This window comes from Pyrus communis, chromosome 11 (assembly GCF_963583255.1).
Source record: "Pyrus communis chromosome 11, drPyrComm1.1, whole genome shotgun sequence".
In the NCBI taxonomy this organism is placed as follows: Eukaryota; Viridiplantae; Streptophyta; class Magnoliopsida; order Rosales; family Rosaceae; genus Pyrus; species Pyrus communis.
The window spans coordinates 17,396,216-17,419,830 of record NC_084813.1 but is presented as its reverse complement, the minus strand read 5'-3'; the positions used below and the strand labels follow the sequence as shown (position 1 = coordinate 17,419,830).

At 36.9% G+C, this 23,615-nt stretch overlaps 1 long non-coding RNA gene and 3 pseudogenes across 1 annotated transcript; 3 read left to right on the top strand and 1 right to left on the bottom strand.

Moving 5' to 3' along the window:
* Positions 1–5,328: 5,328 nt before the first annotated feature.
* Positions 5,329–7,799, top strand: LOC137709102 (wall-associated receptor kinase-like 1; annotated as a pseudogene).
* A 9,753-nt stretch (positions 7,800–17,552) lies between these two features.
* On the top strand, positions 17,553–19,527 carry LOC137709101 (protein DETOXIFICATION 41-like; annotated as a pseudogene).
* Positions 19,528–19,617: 90 nt separating this feature from the next.
* Positions 19,618–20,145, top strand: LOC137708453 (uncharacterized). The gene is made up of 3 exons (XR_011064791.1): positions 19,618–19,725; positions 19,816–19,902; positions 19,987–20,145. It is a non-coding gene; the product is annotated as an uncharacterized lncRNA (long non-coding RNA).
* A 416-nt stretch (positions 20,146–20,561) lies between these two features.
* LOC137709100 (pentatricopeptide repeat-containing protein At3g59040-like) lies at positions 20,562–21,296 on the bottom strand (annotated as a pseudogene).
* Between the last annotated feature and the right edge of the window lie 2,319 nt (positions 21,297–23,615).

Below are 23,615 nucleotides of genomic sequence, written 5' to 3'. Positions count from 1 at the left end.
AAAAAAAAATCATTTTAAGGTGTTATTATTGCTACTCCAAATATCTCATTGTGCACTCCAAATTTTTATATTTTGAAAGAAATCAAATTTACACTTATAAAAACTGCATGATGAGATTTAGGTGCAAATAAAAATAATTTTTTTTAATATATTTAGGATCATGGGCGATCGCACCTTTCACTCCTCGTAAAACTGCCTCTGCTTCCTGATGTAATCAAACAACAAAAAGCATTGTTTTTAGCATATTCATCGACAAAATTTAGAAGTCCTAGCAGAGGATGACGAAATTTGGTGTCAACTTCGACTTTTTGTTAGGGAAATATTGATTTCTGGATACCATGCATTTTACTTTTCATGCACACTCCTGACCTTCAAATCAATTGAAACAAATAAAATTAGGGGGTATAAAAGGAGAATTAGGGTGTGCATAAATAGCATAAGGCATTAATGAATACCCATTACAGGAGAGTATGTCTCCTCATAATCAATTCCAGGTCTTTGCGAAAAACCTTGTGCAACGAGTCGTGCTTTATATCTTTCTATCTCGTTGTTCTCATTGCATTTCCTTGTGAATACCCATTTGTAACCCACGAGGTTTACACCAGGCGAGGTTTGGACTGTTGGTCCAAAAACATTTCGCCTTTCCAAGGAATTTAATTCTACATGAATTGCATCTTTCCACTTAGGCCAATCTTGTCTCTGTTTGCATTCATCAACAGAGTGGGGCACAAGATCATCACTTGATTTTTCATTGGCTACTATGAATACAAACATGTCGTCGATGATTATTTCATTATGATCCCACAATTCATTAGTACAAGCATAATTTATGGAGATTTCTTTACTTTCATGTACCTTTATGTCTTCAAGTACATGTGTCTCATCAATGACATTTTCTTTTTGTGAAAGTATAGAATAAAAAATTGTGGACGTGTCATTCTTTGAACCTAGGGGTCTACCACGCTTCAAGCGGGCACCAGATGAATCATTCGCTAACACTTTATTTTTTCCAACAGGGACATCAATTCTTGCAGGTGCATTTGCAGCTGGTACATGTGATTTTGTCACTTTCATAGCATCATTAAATGCATCTAGCATTTGATTAGCAATACTTTGAAGATGAACAATCTTTTTCACTTCATTTTCACATTGAGTGCTATGTGGATCAAAATGAGATAAGGTGGGAACAACCCATGTCAGCTCTTTCCGTTTTTCTAGAACGGTATTTTCTCCCCCTAACGACGGAAAGACTGTCTCATCAAGGTGACAATCAGCAAAACGAGTTGTAAACATATCACCTGTCAAGGGTTCCAAATATCAAATGACAGATGGTGAATCAAAGCCCACGTAAATTTCCAGTTTGCGTTGAGATCCCATTTTAGTTTGTTGTGGTGATGCAATAAGTACATAAACAACACAACCCAAAACTCGTAAATGTGAAATGTTTGGCTGATACCCAAACACAGTTGTACTAAGGAGTATTGGTGGTTGGCTATAGGTCTCAATCGAACCAATGATGTAGCATGTAAGATGGCATATCCCCATGCAGAAACTGGCAATTTTGTTTTCATGAGCAAAGTGCGAGCTATTAACTGAAGCCGCTTGATCAATGCTTCTGCTAAACCATTTTGAGTATGAACATGAGGAACATGGTGTTCAACATCAATGCCCAATGTCATGCACTAATCATCAAAGGTTTGAGACGTAAATTCACCAACATTATCAAGTCAGATTGACTTAATGGGGTAATCTAGGAACTGTGCTCGCAACTTAATTTTCTGAGCAAGAAGTCTCGCAAAAGCTACATTCCAAGTAGATAAGAGACAAACATGTGACCATCGGGTAGATGCATCAACCAAAACCATAAAATATCGAAATGGTCCCCAAGATGGTTGAATGGGCCTACAAACATCCCCTTGAATTCTTAGCAGAAATGATGGGGATTTAGCATCAACATTTAGTTGTGATGGTCTAATTATCAACATCATTTGAGAACAAGCCTTGCAAGAGTTTTCATTTGAGATAGCAATGTGTCTGCTCAATAATGGATGTCCATTAGAGTTGGTAATGATCCTATGCATCATGGTAGATCCTGGGTGACCCAGACGGTCATGCCAAAACATGTAAACTTTTGAATCAATGAACTTTTGGTTCATGACAGTATGTGATTCAATTGTCTTTATGTATGTATGATACAATTCACTCGACAAACCACACAACGTCTCCAATATACACTTCTGGGTATCATTGGAGGTAATGTATAGATACTCCACATTTTATGCACTTTTTGTTTCAATGTGGTATCCATTTAAACGTATGTCTTTAAAACTTAACAAATTTCAAGTAGATCGAGTAACGTACAATGCATTCTATATGAACAATAGTGTTTCATTTGGTAACATAATCTGGGATTTCCCTGAGCCTTCAATCACATCTGATTGCCCTAATATTGTTGTTACCCTTACTTTTGTAAGCATCAATCTTGAGAAATACTTTCGATCTCAAAGTATTGTATACGTGGTTGTGTTGTCTGCAAGACAAATATCTCCGTTATTTCTCATGTTTTGAGAATGACCATAGTTTTTATCCATGCTCTCTGAGTAAGGGAATCATAGTTAAAAGCAAGTTATAATAGGAAATTTAAACACCACTTTTATTGAATTTGAAATGCTAGTTTTGAACTACAAGTTCATTACATCAAACATAACTAATTTAGTCAGACTGGTGTACTTCATTCCCCTTTTCCACAATAAAATCTAAGACATCTAGGTGGGTTGTGTTCAACTGCCCTAATAAGTCACAAACTGGATCAGGTATATCCATTGATTTAGCCTGGTCAAAAAAATTAGTCTCGACACCCTTATCCTTGATGGAGGCTTGATATAGATCCACCAGATGTTTTGGGGTACAATAAGTACGCGCCCAGTGCCATTGCCACCACATTTATGGCAGGCTCCTTCAGAGTTTCTAGGAGCATTGTTCATATAAGCTTTGCCTTTGTAGCGATTTACATTTTTGAAGCTTGGGCCTGAATTATGCCTTGGAACCTAGTTGTGAAACTGGACACCATGATTCTTGCCTTTCTCGTTCTACCGTCCTCACCTATGGCCACGTCCTCATTTATGATTATTGCCATCAGAGGATATGGCTTTCACTTCGAGGGAAGCATCATTCACTTCTGGGAATGGTGCAGATCTAGTAGGTCGGGAATGATGATTTTTCAGCATGAGCTCATTGTTTTGTTTAGCAACCAGGAGCACAGAGATCAGCTGGTTATATTCAGTGAAACCTCACACTTTATACTGCCGCTGCAAGAGCACGTTGGAAGCATGAAAGGTGTTGAAAGTCTTTTCTAACATATCTTTCTCAATGATGGTTTCCCCACAGAGTTTCATCTAGGAACTAATTCTGAACGTCGCAGAATTGTACTCATCCACTGACTTGAAATCCTGGATCCTTAGGTGAGTCTACTCATAATGAGCTCTTGGAAGAATCATTGTTTTCTAGTGATCGAATCTGTTTCTTAATTCCTTCCAGAGAGCTAACGGATATTCAATCATTAGGTACTCGCTTTTTAGTCCTTCATCAAGGTGACGACAGATAAAGATTATGGCATTCGCCCGATTTTGAGAAGATGCATTGTTCTCCTCCTTGATTGTTTCTGCAAGATTCCCTGCCTCCAGATGGATCTTGACATCCACTACCCAGGTAAAGTAGTTTTTCCCAGTAATGTCCAGGGCAACAAAATCAAGTTTTACCAAGCTTGCCGTTTTCTTTTCTGAAAGAAAACTGAGATGTGTAAGAACTTGCAATAATATGTAATCTGGGGATGTAGTGTTAGAACTTCTGGTTCTTACAAATTCTTCATTTTGGTCTTCAGGACAAAATGATAAGCACTCGAAACTTGTGGCTCGAGATTTACACGATGAATGAGGAGAGCGATTGTATCACACCATTCTCATAACATAAGATGGGCGATTATTCCACACCACTCTAGTTGGAAGAAAATTTAAATACGCAGAGTAGGGTGGGCAATTATACTGCTCCACCTTAAAATGCAATAAAATTAAACAACAGGCAAATTTAAATATGCAGGGTAGGGTGGGCGATTATATCGCTCCACCTAAAATTTGCAGTAAAATTAAATCTGCAGTCCAAGATAAGCAATGATACCGCACAACCTTGGATTGCAGTAAGATTAAATTTGCAGTTCAAGATGGGTGATTGTACCACACCATCTTAGATTGCAGTAAAATTAACATAAATAAACACTGGGGTTAGTAATCAAGATCTACACCAAACAAGAAATCAAAGATATATGTAACTATTAGGTTGAGAACTAAAAGTAGGCATGGTGCAAACAGTTCTTCGCGAGGGTATATCCAACAGTTGAGGCAGAGGAAGAAGATGAACATTAAAATCCTTAGAGGAAACACTTTTTTTTTTTTCGTTCGGCGAAAAGGAATGATTTATTTCGGCGAAGAGAAATGAGAAATGGTTATATTTAGAGAGTCGTGCTGATAACGTGTTATAAATAAGTAAAAGTTAGAGAGATAACCTTTATTAATGACATGAGAGAAGCAGGTGTAATATATCATAATATAACTATAACACAAAGGGATGACAAATAAAAGAGGGAGAGATAGATAATGATGTTATTGATCCTTCTTGTTCTTTCTGTGTATCTTGATAGTAGTCGGAGTGCTCTATTTATAAAGCAACTCCAGACAAACATTTTGAAATTTACATTACACATCTTTGAAAGTACGATCCTCCTTCATCTCCCAAGTCAATATCATTTTGTATGGGCATTGAAAATATGTGTGGGCATTCATAACACTGCCAATGTTTTCAATACTGCATTGAACATTGCCAATGTTTTAAAAAAAAAAGATTATTTGAGAAAAGAAGGGAAAAATCAACATAACCATTCTATTTCCATGCGAATTTCCTCGTGTTAAAGTGACTTGTTGAAAATTTGGCTTCAGATGGATTGGAGAGAAAGGAACAGGTCTAATATTCTAGAATGCTGGAGAATTTTCACAACACAAATTTCATTATACCAAGAATTGTTCCTTCAATCTTGTAAGGCCTTCAGTGAAATCAGCAGGAAAGTGCAAAGAACTATATATCCGAGCCCAACCTTCAATGTTTCTTCTTTGACTTTGATCTTTCTGCGTAACGCGTAAAAGAATATATTATTAGTCGGACTCCTCTTTATAAAGCAGGGATGGGGAACTCGGATTTTTTTCCGTCACATTCAAAGGCAGAGAGAGAGAGATGAAAATGTTGGTACAAATTTTTCAGATGGTTTTGCTTTTCTGGTAAATGAGTAGTGCATTAGCACAATCACCGCCTCTGGCAAAGTCTGGTTGCCAACCAGAGTGTGGGGGTGTTACGATTCTATACCCTTTTGGAATTGGACCCAACTACTACCTTGATGAATGGTTTTCAATATCTTGCAATGATACTTATAATCCTTCCAAGCCCTTCTTAATTAGCACCAAACTTGAAGTTCTGAATGTATCGATGAAACTAGGCACAATTTGTGTCAACTATCCTGCAAAGTCAACGTGTGGTGATAGGAGCAGTGCCTATGTTATGAGCTTGGAATGAGGCCCTTTTGTTTTCTCCCAATGCAACAATAGATTCACTGATATCGGATGCAACAACTTGGCTCAGATGACAATGAACGGTTCTACCATTAACGGGTACTTATCTTTATGCCGAAGTGGTTCAACTGCAGGTAGTAGTAGTAGTACCTTCGGATCTTCAGATGTTCAATACATCTATAGAGAGCGTGGAAACCAGGGAACGCATAGAGGGATGCAAGTATGCATTCTTAGTAGATCAACAATGGTTTGAGAACGAAGGACCAAGAAAAGCCTCAAACATACAAAACATGGACTACTTTCCTGTGGTGCTGGAGTGGGGATCGATAGACGGACATATGACTCGCTTGCAACGAATAAATCAACAACTTTAAACAATTCAACTCGGTGTGGAAATACCACCTCTTTTAGTAACCAGAACTCCGTGGTTCGATGTTTTTGCAAAGGGGGATACAGAGGAAATTCGTATCTTCCTGATGGATGCCAAGGTAAACCTCTCACAAATTCACTATCTTCTTAATTATTTTTTTTTTATTTTGAACTACAAATACTTTGGCATTTCAAGAAATGGCCTCAAGTACAAGGCAAATATTTTCACTATTTATTTCTAATTCATTTTTTATAATGTTCATTCTTCTGCCGTTTGGTTAATCAGTCTTTTGCACTTAATTCGTATCAGATATCGATGAATGTGCGGATCCACAGATGAACCCTTGTTTGCTAAAAAATCTTGGAAACACTTGTTTCTGTGGAAATTCTCTTGGGAGTTATGTAGCTTACATTTACAGTCATCCTGAAAGGAAAAAATCTGCAATGAAACCAATGGTTATAGGTACGCCTCTGTCCCCTCAGTTGGTCTGGTGCAACTTTCAGTGGACTCAAATGCAAAAAAACTTGAACATTTCACTAAGTTTTCCAAAGAGATTAACCAAAGATTTGGGTATTTTTTTGTAAAATGTAATGATTTGTGCAGGTGTTGGTGCAAGCTTGGGGCTATTACTCCTTCTTGCTGTTGCGTGGTGGTTATCCAAGGTAGTGAAGAAAAGAAATGACACTAAACGCCGAGAGAAGTTCTTCAAACAAAATGGTTATCCAAGGTAGTGAAGAAAAGAACAATTGAGCTCCGGTGAAGTCAATGTTGAGAAAATAAAAATATTTGATCCAAATGAGCTAGAGAAGACCACAGATCATTTTAATGTGAACAGAATACTTGGTTAGGGAGGCCAAGGTACCATTTACAAAGGAATGTTGACAGATGGAAGACTTGTTGCAGTGAAAAAGTCGAAGGTGATTGATGAAGGGAAACCCAGGCCTTTCATTAACGAGATTGTCATTCTTTCACAACTTAACCACAGGAATGTGGTTAAGCTATTCGGGTGTTGTTTGGAGACAAAGATTCCTCTACTGGTGTATGAATATGTTCCCAATGGTAACCTTTTTGAGTATATCCACGAAGATAATGAAGAGTTTCCTCTTCCGTGGGATATGCGCTTGAGAATTGCCATTGAGGTCGTTGAAGCCCTTTTCTACCTGCACTTATCAGCTTCTATTCCCATTTATCATTGTGATATTAAATCCATAAACACACTTTTAGATGACAAGTACAGAGCAAAAGTAGCTGATTTTGGAACTTCAAGATCAATTTCCATCGATCAAACTCATGTAATAACACTAGTTCAAGGCACTTTTGGATACTTGGATCCAGAGTACATCCAGTCAAGCCAATTCACTAAAAAGAACGATGTTTATAGCTTCGGAGTAGTCCTCGTTGAGCTCTTGACGAGTCAAAAACCAATTTCATTCACAAGATCGGAATAAGGCAGAAGTCTAGCCACATACTTCATTCGTAAAATGGAAGAGAAACATCTGTTTGATATCGTTCATGTTCGGATTATGAAGAAAGAAAGTAAAGAACAGATTGAGGCACTTGCTTGCCTTGCAAGAAGATGCTTGGACTTGAATGGAAAGAGACATCCCACGATGAAGGAAGTTGCAATGGAGCTGGAAGGGATTCAAAAATCAGTTAAAGGTTTTAATGTGCAGCCAAATCATGAAGAAGTTGAATATGTTCCAAATGAAGTGACTGGTCCTTGGGATGATTTCTTTACATCAACAAGTTCAGTTGTGGACAGTAGTACTGCTTCATCAACTGATCGGCATCTGTTATTGTCGTCCAAATTACTATGAACATAGACCGATCTTAGGCTGCGTTTTATACAACTTTTGGGAACAGATTCTGAATTGTCAACTGATCGGCATCTGTTATTGTTGTCCAAATTACTATGAACATGGACCGATCTTAGGCTGCGTTTTATACAACTTTTGGGAACAGATTCTGAATTGCATCCAAAGCTTCTGTCTCCCAAAAGTGTCTACTTCGGCCTAAAGCTAAAGGACCACCATCTATTTTGAGCACATTGGTCCAACCTAGCTTTTAGCATATTTAAAAACAAAAATGATTTTAACACTCATTTTTTAGCGACTCGCGCACCTCTGTTTAATCGTATCTATTAATTATGTTTCTTTTTGCACTTTTTTAATTTTTTTTTTTTTGTATTTTTTAAACTTTAAGATGTTTAATTTGTACTTGTTTTTAACTTTTTTTGTATATACTTTTGTATTTTTCTGTGGCTATTCTGTCTATTTTGTACCTGTTTTTGTTGAGCAAATTCTTTGATTGATCTGAATGATCCCCTCTGATAAATTAGCTTATCTTATAAGTGTATATGTCCCTTAGGCATATGTTTTTCATTTTTATTTTTTTCCAGTAGAGTAATTACAAATGGAATAGAAAGGAACATAGAGATCCTTCCAAAAACTAGTTGGATTTGTAAGACCCATTCAATTTAGTAATGGTTCATGAGACTCTATATTAATTTTTATTATATTCAAGGGGATTTTCTACAATAATCCTACAGTTATAATAAAAACATATGACGATGTGATTATTGTATTTAAAAATTTCTTCTAAGTAGTCATGTGTAAATAAATTATTTTTAAAAAATTTTAACTTGGTTAAATTGTGACGAGCATTTAGTTTTGAGATACTATTAATTAGGCCTAATAAACGGATCGTGTCGTGTCACATTTACTATCTTAACGAATTCTTGACAAATCGTATTATTTTACCCATTAAAATTAACAGGTAAATTGACTCAACCTGTTATGGTTGGTGGTTGGTAAAAGGATCTAGTACATACACTTCAGTAACAGAACTATTTTTGGTTGGTGGTTGTGTAAGAGGGCTACTAAACTAATTCTCCAAAATAGAAATTTAAATTTAGAAAAAACAAACTAAAGAAAGAAAAAAAGACCTGAAATGTTTGTTGGTGGTTGTGTAAGAGGGCTACTAAACTAATTCCCCAAAATAGAAATTTAGATTTAGAAAAAACAAACTAGAGAAAGAAAAAAAGTCCTGAAATGTGGCCTACTAACGTAATGGCACTTGTCCTGACACACACTGATATCATCTGATGTGTCAATCAATTCAAGCTTGTATTTAATGGAATGTCGACCAAAAAAATAGGTAGTTTAGTTGCAGCTACACTTCTCTTGCTAAGATAACACGTACAAACTAGTGGGTGCCTAACATTTTGAATGGTAGGTAACTATACCTTCTTTTTTTTTAATCCGAAAGTCAATTTTCATTAAGGCAAAAACTAGTACAAAATTCAAAAAGGACCGGGTAAATAACTACCGAAAATGTAAAAGGTCCAAGAAAATAAGAGTAACAACTCAAGATATAATGGAAGACCCATATAAGCTTAGGTCCAAAGGCAGTCGACACTACAAAAAATATGGGCACTGCACACTATAAATTATTTGTGCCCTTTGAGGTCAAAGGGCACCAACATATGCGTCCATAGACCAATGGCAACCGTGCAGCAACTAAGTTTGTATCTGTGCCCTCTATGGGCGTCACCATTACTAAAAGGGCACAATACACTGTTTGGTACTCAAAGACACAGGCACAAATAAAGGCCTTTTTGTGTCTATGTTCTGACAAACTTGTCAGATGACTTTCTCCATCCATGTTTGCACTATTTTTGTTATTGTGCCCAGTAGGTTCCATTTAAAAAAAAAATAGAAATGCAAAATTTTGAAATAAAACCAAAAATTTAAAATTTTCATAAAATCAAAGATGGCAAGCAATCCAATAGTAGAAATGGAATGTCTATAATGAAACTACAGAAATATTCCTCATAAAGAACATGTTTACAAGTGTTAAAGATAAAAGACCAACAAAATAATGAGATTTTCCCATCAATGTATCCATGCATTCCTACATAATTGCCACCCGTAACTGATTTTACCCTTTTTCCCAGCTCAGTGGATTATGCAATCACCTTCCTGAAATCCAAACCAAAGGAAAAATGAAAAAGGGAAAGGATCACATATTTTCAGTGAGTTTAACTACCCAAACATCCAATCAACATTGAGAATTCATAGTATCTTGAAAATCGATTTAAAATAACCAAATGTGATCAGAGCTCGTAACACCAGCATGCTTATGTTTTCAAGCGCATTCTAAGTGCTGCTTGAAATATTATATGATTAACATATTGGAATCTGGTAGCCTGTTGTTACCAATGCGTAGAAAGGGTAGCTCACCTTAAGTTTGACTCCAGACTCTAGACGTGAGCGCGCCCCCACAATGGAGTGTTGAACGCTACATTCTCGCAAGAAGCAACCATGAGAAATAATTGCATCCATAATCTACAAAATTCATTTGGCCATGTGATCAAATATGTTCTCAATAATTACAAATCAAGTGATATAATATTTTTAGAGCCAGAATTTGATCCCAAGTGCAAACCAATCCATAACTATAATGCCAGTGAAGAAAAAGACCAACCTCTGCCTTCTCGATGACTGGAGACTTCTTGAATGGCAGTAAAATATGTGGGAACAAATACATATAGACCACAATTGATCAAATCACTCATTTGCATTTAGAAAATAGATAACCCTTACATAATGTGGCATGTAACAAAGTACATAAAACAAAGAATTGAGATCATGAAGCACCAACTAAATGAACAATTTTGGGACAGTAATTGCATCGTGTACATACAAAAGTCACTGGATTCTCAGTATAATGCAATAGTTCTTTGGTGGCAGGATCAACAACCAACTGCCAAAACTGGTTCAAAGATTCAGCAAAAACTTACAGATGAACCCAAAAACGAAGTATGGCATGACGAAAAAACAAGAGGAAAGAACATCAGGAATATGGGGGAGAGTTGCAACATTATTCAATAGTTCAAGCAGTCTATCAACAAACTAACCCTTTATTACTAACATTGTACCCATCACCTTATATCCTTTATGAGCAACCGCAATGACGAACAAGAAGAAGCAATAAAAGGAATTAACTTTTCAAAATCTTATCTATAATTCCAAGCAATAATCACAAACAATTTTCATTAAATTCCAGAAATGAATTGTATAGTGGTACGACTAACAACTACTAATTGATCTTTTGACATGTCGCAACAGGCCACACCGCAATCAAAATTTAGGTCCATTGACATCAATGGCACTCTAGATTAGAATTTCATTAACCTTCAATGTTTATCGTGTTTGAACTCCAATCCAAATCAGTCGTGACTATGTGTTCGATATATGCAAATGGATTTGAGTGTTTAAAAAGGATTAAAGGCAACTGCAGAAGAAGATGGGATGGTGCTTAGATAACTACACATGCTTAGAAACAGAGAGCTATTCTTCCTACTATCCAATCAACAAAATTTGAAACATCAATTTGTTGCTTTCCTAGTTTTATTATGCCAATGCAAAATGCAATGCTAATTAATATGCAGTATGCTGTGTTTAAGGTTCAACATTTCTTACCAAAGAAACATGCAAAACTCGCCAGGGCCTAGCTCGTCCCATAATCATAGCAAAGATTAAGAAATAATTAGATGAAAGTAAAACCCATAACCTCATGTATTCCACACACAAAAGTAATAGAAGAAAAAAGCACAGCAGACATGCAGCAGAGCTATAAACAATCAACGTAAACAAAATTAAGAACCAAACAGATGAGTGAATCGTTTCTGCACCTCAGAATCGCTTCAACTTTGTAAAATTTGGAGTCTGGGACATAACCCACGAGCAACTAACAATATGGAGTCAGAAGCCATGCCAAGATTTAAAATTTAAAATCCAAGACACCCAAATCATAATTTGAATGGAACATGCAATAACATTGAAAACCCATAAACCATTTTTCCAGAAAATGGGAAGAAGACAAACCATTTTTCCGAATTCGAAGGTTTCCACAACGGCGATGAAATATTGATGACGACCACGACTCCTCACTCCCTCTTCGACTCGCACCTGCTCTTCCCTCACCAACACCTCCTAACCTGACGCACCTCCCTCCCATGATCCCTCCCTATCGGACTCCGATCCCAACGCGATTTCCGATTCAGGCTCTACATCCACCGATCATCCCAAACCCGACCCACCCCCTCCCTTGATCTCTCCCTACCAGACCCCGATCTTCCCAAACCTTCCTCCATCACGTGCATGGGGTTTCTGCTAGGGGATTCTGGCGATTATGGGGCTCAAGAGCCTCCACGATTTGTCTGGAGAAGGTAGAGAGAGAAAGAAGGGTTGGAGAGAGAGAGAGACGAAGGTGAGAGAAAGAATCTGAGGGGAAGCAGGGCGAAAGGGGAAACTAAAGGGAAAGAGATAGAAGGGACCCGAGATAGAATTAGGGTAGAATTTTAATTATTATTATAAGAGTTAGTGGGCACAATTGTGTAATGCGGTGGTGGAAACCTAAGTTTTTGAATTTAGTAGTGGGAAACCCAAACTTGCACCATAAAAGAGAGGGAGAAGTCCAATTTGGAGAAAGGGGAAACTTATTATAAATCCAATTTTATAAGCTTGTCACTTCCGATCTCGACATACGTCCCGGATTGACGCGTGACGTCATCAAGTATCCGTACGTCTATCATACCCCGTCTTCGGGATATGGCAAAACATAACTCGAGCATTGATTCGCATAGTATTTTTTTTTTCTTTCTAATTTCTGATTGGTTGCTCAACCTCCAACACCCCCCCCCCCCCCCCCCAAAATTCTGATTGGTCCTCCACCATTTAACTTATTGGTTCCTTCCCTTTGGCCTGAATGGCCTCTTTCCCACAAGGTGGGAGTTTATATTCATTTAAATCTATAGTTTAGTGAAATGACTTCAAATGTTTGTAACTATGCCGTTATAATCCGGATTCGCAAACGGTTTTCATCTGTGCGTTCGTTGTCTCGAGATCTATTTGAAAACATCAATTGTGAACTTGAAAGGTCAACGAATTTTAAAGATTGATTACGAAAATTCAAATCCGATAGTTATTCGATTTAATTCCAAAAATCAATGGAATTAAAATTAACTAATGAAAATAATGTAAACGTAAAATACGAATTTAAATAACGAGATATGTAATTAGTAGTGAAATTTCGAGTATGGGATTTCACAAGGCCATTATTAGTTATAGTCCAATTTTGTTTTAATTTTGAAGCTCTATCGAAGGTTAATTGTGTTTAGCATGATAAAAGGCTTGCGTTGTTCTTTTATTATTTTTTTCTTTTTTTCTTTTCGTTTTTCTTTTGTTTTTTCTTTTCTTTTGTTTTTTCTTTTTTGTATGAACCGGGAAACATAATTATAAACCAAAAAATATATAATGTTGGGAGTATCTATATCATGGGCCAATTAGAAAGAAAATATTATTATATTGTAATACTACATAAGTTGATAAAAGGACCCAAGAGGAGTCCAGCATAGCATAAGATAGTTATATTTTCACAGTACACCAGTGAAATATAACATAATACAAAATATATTAATTGTCCTCGTCATCGCTGCTTAAAATCTCAACGGTAACATTCTGCATATTTCGTGAGCTCAACTGTGGGAGAGACAGACCTCTAGGACGAATTTGTGCTTGATAAGTGCGTGGTTTTTCAATAATAACGACAGAACTGGTAGACTGTTTAGTTGTTGTTTCAGCAGAAACCAAATTGACAGGATATTGTTCTGTCCTACCTGGGTTTGCCCATGCTGGCAATACACGTCCTTGAGGTGCGCGTACGCATCCGTTATTGAAGGGTAATGCGTAGCCAAGGCGACCATCAGCAAAAGTAGTAAGAATGTACTGATTATCAAAAGAACGAGGTATGCGCCCGGCATTAACAGGTTGTCGTGGACGTTGAACTGGAGGATTCGTTGTGGAATTTGCTGTTGTAATGTTGGAAGCAATATACGAATGTGATGCTGGAGATTCAGTTCCAATTCTAACTCCACGACGTCGCCTATCCGCCATTCTCAATGATGTAGAACTTGATCAAATTCAAAAGAAACACAAGTGTATGAAGCAACCTTCTTAATTTCCATATACAAATTAGTAAGGGAGTGTGTGGACATTTTATGGTAGAATAAAGGCACAAATCCATAATTGTGCCAACATATTCTTTTGCTATAGAGTATTTATTATTTATTAATATTTACTGGACACAATTTCTAACATTTGTGTCAGAAAAGAGGAATTTATAATTATTAAAATATATTCTCTATTTGAAGACCCAATGAGAAGTAGAGTGATTTATTATTTATTAATATTTAGTGGACACAATTTCTATCATTAGTGTCATAAAAAGGAATCTACAATTATTAACTCATTTGTCTATCTGAAGACCAACTAACTTTTGCACAGAGACCAACCCTAAGGGCACAATTGTTGGTTATGTGTCAGTGCAGGTAGGACTTTAAAACCAAAAACCATATCACCAAGTATAAAAAACAAACCTGCAAGAAGATAACAATCTAAAAAGCAGTTCAAAAAGATACGAATCTAACAAACATTCATTGCACCAGGAAATGATCCTTTGTAAATCTAAAACATGCCACTTAGTACTACGGTGTAGTAGTATTCTTCTTTACTTGTAAGTGAGAGATCTGAGGTTCAGCTTTCAGGTAAAACAAATTTGAACAACATTATTGCTAACTTATTTTGAGGCTAAAATATTGCACGGTAATAAACAGCTTCATACAATTATTTACCACAATTTTATAAATTTTAATTATTGGTGTGCTAGTGGAGGTAAAGACAAACGAGAGAGAACATATAGTGCCTCTGACAAATAATTTTTATAGACACAAAATATTTTTTGTGCCCATTTTCAGTAAAAAAGTTGTCATGTGACCCCACTCGACACGATTTCCGTGCCCATTAGTGTTTTGTGTCTACTTTTTTTAACATTGGGCACAATAGATGGTGCCCTCTATGGAATGGGAATTGTTTAAGCTTTTTGGTGGTCAAACTGACACAAAATTCTCAATTGTGCCCTTTATTTTGTACCCAAAGCTCATTTTTCTTGTAGTGCGAAAACAAAAAGCAAAAAATTCTAATCTCCAGCAGCAAAGACCACATCGTCACCACCATCACATCCTCGGATAAAGCCAAACTCCAGATCGAGAAGGTGTCTACCAGATCTAAATCCACTTCACGAACTCCTGCAAATATATACAAACAAAGTATCATATGGGTAGAGGGTGAGACTAAGGGTATGTAAATACCTAACACTTGACCTCAATTGGGATCCTGCATAGGTATGCGGGTTGGGGAAGGGGAAGTGAAGGAGGGTAGCAAATTTAGAATCCATTTTTTTATCAGAGGCCGCCTATCCGAGTACATGGTGGGATGGGAATGTAGTATCACAGCTAAAGAGAAGGGAGGACATAAAGTTAAAAGACAGTTTCTCCTCTTTCCCTTCTTATTTTTCCTACATAATGTGACAACGTATAAATATATTCACCTTACTCCTTCTAGTTTCAGGTGAAACACTTACATTCTCTCTCACCCTGCACCTTTCAAATAAACATATTCTTTTAAACTTAATATTCTCTGATTATTGAATGTTAACGCATAATGCAAATTTATAATAAAATTTATTGCACATGTAGCATATCGAGCGAGTGGTAGGATGAAATAGAACCTCATGATTAGAGCTTCTGACATGTGCAACCATTCAGCTGGGCCAAATAGCATGACTAGTGCTCTCAAACTAGGTTATACCGCTAGCTCGACTTCGCCAGGAGAGTTCAAATTCTCACACATTTTCTAAGGTGTAGTTATGTCTATTCGCATCCAAGCATGGTTATTTCGTATGCAATATCAAAATAACTTCGTAAACTTGTTCTAGAAGTTGGAATGTTAATTCAAATTGAATAGACATATATTCTGTAAATAGATTGGATTCCGATCGGATCAGGATGAATTATCAGATTTGTATGGTATTCAAATCATCGATACAATTGTAGAAAGAAATATGTTAAATTTTAAAAACCAAATCATAGGAAATTGGCCAAAGACCACTTTAAGATTTAAAGGATATCTTTGAAAAATAACAAGAGGCGTCGTCAACTGAAATGTGCCTCGCTAACCTAATGACACTGGTCCTTTGAAAGAAAACCTAATGACAATGGTAGAGAATGACTCATATGGCGCAGGTGCAATTTATATGGCATGAGTTTGTCGTCACGGTAGCTTTTTGTGCTAATAAAATAAAAACATGTGAAAGTGTTTGTTCATATATCTTTATTTCATTAGCACAGAACATAACGTGATAATGAACTCGTGTCTTGTAAGTCATTTTTGATACCAAGTACCTGACCAGCCACTAACAATTTTAGTTTATCTTTATATATAAAGCCAGCAGACCCCATTTGGGGTCACAACTTCACCAAAACATTTTGGACAAAAATGCCTCCAAAAAAAAAAAAAAAAAATCAAACGCAACCAAAAATAATGCATCAAATAATGTAGGCGATTTTGGTAATTTTTTCATCATAAAATATAATATAAATATAAGTGCGAAGAGATAAATGAATAACAAAAAATGAAAGAATGAGTGAAAGTTGATGGTGCTTATGTGAAGGAGAAAGGAAAATATCATAAAAAATAAGAAAAATCATCAATATTGTGTTCAAAACAACTTAAAATGTGCGTAGCTCCGGTGATAAAAAGAAAAGAAAATAATGAAATAAAAAATATTGAAGCAATTTACGCATATAAATACATTTAAAATATATAAGTCGCACGTAAGCTGTGATTCAAAAAATGCATTTTGCACACGGTTGTTTATTAAATATTATTTCTCTATTTTCAAATACTTAAGAGACGTGTAGTGCCAATTATAAAATAAAAAATAAAATAAATAAATAAATAATGTTCTTGCATGCTCATAATAATTTGATTCAATTAGTTGTTAAATGATAATTTTTTTCTAATTGAACAAACGATGTTATCTACACTAAGGGGAGGAAGTGGGCTTAGCCTCATAACGGGTTAGGAATAATGTGATTCAATCAGTTGTTTATTAATTTTTTTTTTTCTAATCTTAATGTAAATTCAATAGAATGTAAATGGAAATTGAAAGATCGCTTTTATTAATGTGGATTTAGCTGCTTTGATTGGTTTATGAGGGGTTTCTTCTAGCATATTACTTACTTCAAATATTTGACTTTCTTTTTTGACAAAAAAAATTATGGAAGCAATTCTCGAATATAAATACATTTAAAACGCGTAAGTAATGCATAGCACGTCGTAATTCAAAAAATATTTTCTGCACTCATGTGAGCATGTGCATGAAGGTTAATACATATATAATTGAACACTGCCTTTGAATGTGGACATTTGACTTTATGTCAATTTCAAGAATATATAGGTAGTTGCAGCTAAACTTCCCCTGTACACCTAATATTTTGAATGGTAGTTAAATATAACATAGTTTCTCCTCTTTCCCTCCTTGTTTTTCCACACAGTGTAACAGCGTATAAATACATCATGCACACTCCTTCCACGTAAAGCACATACACACTATCTCACACAGTTTCACAACCATCAAATGTTGGTGGCTCAGCCGCTGAGATAACCATGGGGACGGCAGAAGAGTACCAACCGCTACTTAACGGGCTCGACTCACATTCCCGGATTTCTGACCTTTCGTCCACTGCCGTTGAAGAGTTCCTGGAGCACAAGCCCGTTGCAGTTCGGTGGTGGCTTAGGCTGGTGGCATGGGAATCAAGACTCTTATGGATTTTATCCGGCTCATCTATCATCGTCTCCATATTCAACTACATGCTCAGCTTTACCACCCTCATGTTTTGTGGGCATTTGAGTGCCTTGGAGCTTGCTGGTGCCTCTATTGCCAGTGTTGGAATTCAGGGTCTTGCTTATGGTATTATGGTACGTACCCAAACTGCTAATGTACTCTGATAATTAACGACAACGGTTATTAGCACTCTAACATAATCATTCTGCACTCGTGCCAGATTCATTGAATGTCTATTTTAAAGTGCAAATAGCAGTTTTCATTTAGTGTCTTTTTTTTTCGCTGCTTCAGTTAGCATCAAGCGCTCACATTATACATGTAAAAAAACACAAAATGTTCAGTTTGGAGTATCTGAATCTAAACCGAGAGTGCCAAACTTGTTACGCTAAAAAGCCACGTAGCCCAATTTTCTTTCCATATTTTTCTTGTATGGTTGGACTAACACTTTTGTGTTCTTAATTCTTGGTTTGGAATCAAAGTTGGGAATGGCAAGTGCTGTGCAAACAGTGTGTGGGCAAGCATATGGAGCCAAACAATATCCAGCAATGGGAATCATATGCCAAAGAGCAATCATCCTGCACTTGGGAGCAGCAGTGCTCCTAACATTTTTGTACTGGTGGTCAGGTCCAATCCTCTTAGCCATTGGCCAAAAAGAGGAAATAGCAGCGCAGGGACAAGTATTTGCCAGAGGAATAGTCCCACAGCTCTATGCATTTGCCATAAACTGCCCTCAGCAGAGGTTTCTCCAAGCACAAAACATTGTCAACCCTCTGGCCTATATGTCGGTCGGGGTTTTCCTCGTCCACATTCTGCTCAGTTGGGTGGTGGTTTATGTGGCGGATTATGGGCTGACGGGGGCGGCTCTCACTCTGAGTTTCTCATGGTGGCTTCTTGTCGTCGTATATGGGATTTACATTTTTGTCAGCCCCAAGTGTAAGGAGACTTGGACTGGCTTCTCTGGGAAGGCCTTTAGGGGCATTTGGCCTTACTTTAAGTTGACTCTTGCATCCGCTATCATGCTCTGGTAAGTGTAAGATTTTTAGGAAATACACGCAGATACAACCGGTTGCAAAGTTTTAGTCACAATAGAACGGAGAGCGACAACTTATTGTCTTTTTAGCGTCCCCAAGTTCTTCTTTTGATTAAAAATTTGTTTCCGGTTTTATTTGTATGTATTACTCTTTTCACCTTTTTTGTACTTTACGTCTCACTTATAAAACTCATTTTTACGTACAAATAACCGTTGGGTTTTGTCATGCATTGATGTAGTTTGGAGATTTGGTACAGCCAAGGGCTGGTGCTGATATCAGGACTCCATTTCTATTTGGTAAGCCTTTCGCTAAATCAATTTATTTCAGAAATATTTTATGCTCCGAATCACCATAATTTTTTTTTCTTTCTATTTCATCTTTTATTGGTCAATTTTGATCAGGTTTTTTAACAGACATTTTAATCTAATTTTACATTTTTTGATGTGATGCAATTCCAGCATGAACTACTTGAACTGGGACTTGCAATTTATGTTAGGGCTAGCCGCGGCAGCCAGTGTTCGAGTCAGTAATGAACTCGGTGCCGACCACGCGAAGGTGCCCAAGTTTTCGGTGTTTGTAGTGAACGGGACGAGCATACTGATTAGCATAATCTTCACTGCGATTATATTGATATTCCGAGTCACTAAGCAAGCTTTTTACAAGCGACAACGAGGTTATAAATGCAGTATCGAATTTAACCCCATTGCTGGCCATCTCTGTTTTCTTGAATGGCATTCAACCTATACTCTCTGGTATTCATACATGATATATAGATGCAGTAGATGAACAACCTATAAGCAAAGTATTTAGCCGCCGTTTAGAATTTAGCTTGTGTGGAATTTCAGGGGTGGCGATCGGAAGTGGATGGCAAGCTGTTGTGGCTTATGTTAACCTGACATGTTACTACATTATCGGTCATCCAATCGGATGTGTTCTAGGCTTCAAAACCAGCACGGGAGTAGCAGTAAGTTGAATATCTCCTAACTCTTGCTAGTAAAGTGATTGATTTTCTTTGTGAGTGATGAAAAATGATGAATTTTTTTGTATATTTCAGGGTATTTGGTGGGGTTTGGTCATTGGAGTTTTTCTACAAACAGTAACTCTAATTGTTCTCACTGCAAGAACAAACTGGACTGCTGAGGTAATTTAAATTTCGAAATCTAATCTTAATTGCAAATATGAAGTGCATTTGACTAAGTTCTCACCAATGGCCATGCTTTTGTAGGTTGAAAAAGCAGCTGAACGATTGAAGAGATCTGCAAGTGCGGAAAGATTAGACTTGGTGACCGATATATGAGGTGACCATGAAGGTTTCCGAACTTCATTTCACCTGCGCTTCATGTAGGAAATCCTTTGTTTTGATATCGCATGGTTGACAAGAATTAGCCTTGATGTTTGTTTTGTTTCTTCCCCTGCACACAGCTCATCAGACTGAAAGCAAAAGTCACTGTTTGATAGAATGAGCAGTAAAAATTTCTACCGGACATTTTAGTGTGGAAGCTGCAACACTTGAATCACAAAATTGTGCTTGTGGTTATACACAAGTGCGAATTCCCAAAAAAATGCACATTAACTAGGCTGCAGCAACATCAAACGGTTAGATTTTGTTCTCCCTCCGTCTCATCTCAAAGAGCAAGACGATCAAGGGTGGCCGGAATACTGATCCAATATAGTTCACAAGCAGCAAAATATACTCACTTAAGCTGGTGTGAAGTAATTCCGCTCCCACAAAGTAACTCTTAACTTATATTCTTGGCTTAACCGTCAAGCCACTATACCACAAAATAGAATATCGCAACTTTACAAATCTGCAACTGCAAGTAAGTCCTCGAGGTTTTTCTCATTATCAGAGTGTAAATAAATCAGTTCATGTTTTCGCTCATCATTTGATGAAGTGACTTGTGAAGAACACTCTAATTCATCATCATACTTTTCATCATCCTCTTCGTCATACTCATCGTCACTATCATTCTCATCACAGGCACCAAAGACTTACTAGTTCCTTGTTCATTGTTAACTCTGATCCAAATTTCCTACAAGCTGGTTAGCCACCTTCTGTTCCTCTGCTGTTTTTGCCAGAGAAAAGGGTATTTTTTGCTTTCTGATCAGGCGGAAGCCTACAGGATTCCATTTCCTGGTACCAAACAACAGCACTGCCGAAATCTCTGTTCTTTCCATACGCATCCATGATTGTCGTCAAGACTGTTTGATTTGGTTAATACCAGATGCCAGTATTTCCTCATATTTCTCCATCATCTTCTCAATATTATTTGTCTTAGAATACCCTTTGATTAAGGTCCCATAAGTGACGACATTGGGTTTAAATGCATCTTGTATTATTCTTATGAAGAATTTCTCAGCACCCTCCATGTCAGATGCATTCACATATGCTGATAGCATCGTCATATAAGAGCAAAGATAAGGGTTAAACCTGAATAAAAAACAAAGAAAAACAGAGGGGTCACTATCGAGATCAGAGAGTAAATTTTTAGGGATATCTTTAATTATCTGTAAATGGACCACTGTTTTTGACATACGATACTTGACATTATGCCACCTAATAATTCATGTTCTATCAGACAGTAGAACCATAAATTGCATACAAGACCTAGGTATTTCGCTCGACAAACACATGTCAAGGTAATTGGTGAAGGGAGAGAAGTGAGAGGAACGACCTGATAGATGCCGATCGAATCCAATCCAACATTGACTGGTTTGTAGTATTCTGCTCGTGATGGAGCTAGACAAGAAGGGAAGACGACGTAAATATTTTACAGAGTTGAAACTTTTTCTTATCCAGTTTTGTTTATTAGGCCTATCCCATAAAGTGCACATGGTGATCAGTATTCATTTACTGCCACTAGTTAGCACAACAATCCTTTCGGAAAAAGCGAAAAAAAGAAAAACAACGTAAAATGATAAGCATGAGAAAGAGGAAAATACAGGATTTTTACGTCTCCTTGATCAATAATCTTTGCCAATTTTAGTAATTTTCATGTGCGATTGGCAACCATGTAAAATCATTGTTAAACCTCGATGATAACAAAACGCATATTCTCATTTAGGCAAGCTAGCTCTTTTTTTTTTTTTTTTTTTTTTTTCTCAAAATAGACCAGGAAATTATTGCTGCAAGACCGCACATTCTTCTATTTGGATCATATATCAACCAATGATGCTTAAAAAGTAGTAAAAAAAACAGACCAAGGAAACTATTTTCTTTCTTCAAAACAGACCAGCAAAATATTGCTGCAACCCTATTTTATAATTGTAAAGCATACTCAAATAGGAAGGTTTAGCATGCTTTACCGAGCTACATGGCTAATTAAGTAATTATTCATGTACCTTACAAAAATTTACCTGGTTATACATCTTGGAGACTTCCTTGTATTATTTTCAAATGATATCCAGCTATTATAAGTGATCGTCGATTGTGGAACACCTCTCTCAGACATCACTGCAAACATCTTACGAGTTTTGTCATAGCTCCCCGCCTTCTTATACATATAAATCATCATGTGGAACATGTTTTGGTCTGGCTTTAAAGGTGATTTTTCCTCATTTAAAAGAGTCTCAAATATTTCTTCAGCTTCCTTGAACTTACATCCCTGTAATTCAAGGTACTATATGAGGCAGGTAGAAAGACTCCAACGAAAGCATGCATAATGCTCAAAGGGCGGCAACATTGAAAATATTGAAGATGCCGGCATCATCAAAATGTTGTCAGCACTAAACTGAAAATTAAGATTTAATCGAAGTTGTTAGGACAGTGACAAGTTCGGCTCAACAAATATCTTTAGTTTATTTGATGTGTCACGGCAGACGGTTCAGGCCCAGAAGACAGCATCCTTCTAAATATTGCTTCAGCATTGTTATATCGCCGTCCTTTTCCATATGCTTCCATAAGAGCAGTATGAGATATTACACTAAGAGGATGACAATGAGGATACCGACCAAGAGGATTCTTCTACAACCACCCGAAAACCTTTCCGGAGTAAAGAGCAACCACCAGAAAACCTTCCCAGGGTACAGAGCAACCACATCATTGAATCACCATTCTCGAGATGTCGAGTGTCACCCCAGTTGAAAGAGATGCATTATCTATTGACCTCGGGCTCCTACCACCAATTCACCGGAATTCCTTGCTTGACAATAGCACCGATTACTTAAGCAATGAAAGGGATATTGAAGATGATAGGGAAACATACTAGTATATAGACAGCGATTAAAGGTTCACTTCTGTAATATTATTATATACTAAATAAAGTATTCAATCAACTTTATTTGAGTTCACAATGACCATTTATTTTCATGTTTAAAAAGAAATTTAAATCGTCCGATGAAAATTCGATAATTTTGTCGGGTTAAGATCTGTCGCTCGACAGAAGTTTAAGAATTTCGTCGGGCAAACGTTTATTTTATTATTTAGGATTTAGGGTTTAGCATTTAGAGTTTAGGGTTAGGTTCGTTGGGCAAAGTTGAAATTTTTTTTGTCAGGCAAGGATTTAAGACATTTTCAAATATTCAATTACTTCGAGGATTGTCTCAGGAAGCAAAATTAATTTGAACAATCCAACTGTCAATGTAATTGATATATACTATGTAACAACTTGTTCTAGAATTTACAGAACGAAAAGAATATTTTTGTATTTTGACAAAATTTGGAAGTATTTTCATTTTTAAAATGGTTTTTAGGTGTGCCCAAGGGGCCCACCCCCTTATTTTTGTCCCCCGAGCCTTTCATCTCTGTCTTCTCTCAGTTCTCTCTTCTCTCTCATTTTCCTCACCCCTGGCCCTGGACCTCTCCCTCCCCGTGCACTACCTCTATGATCTCTCCCTCTCTTCTCGATTTCATCA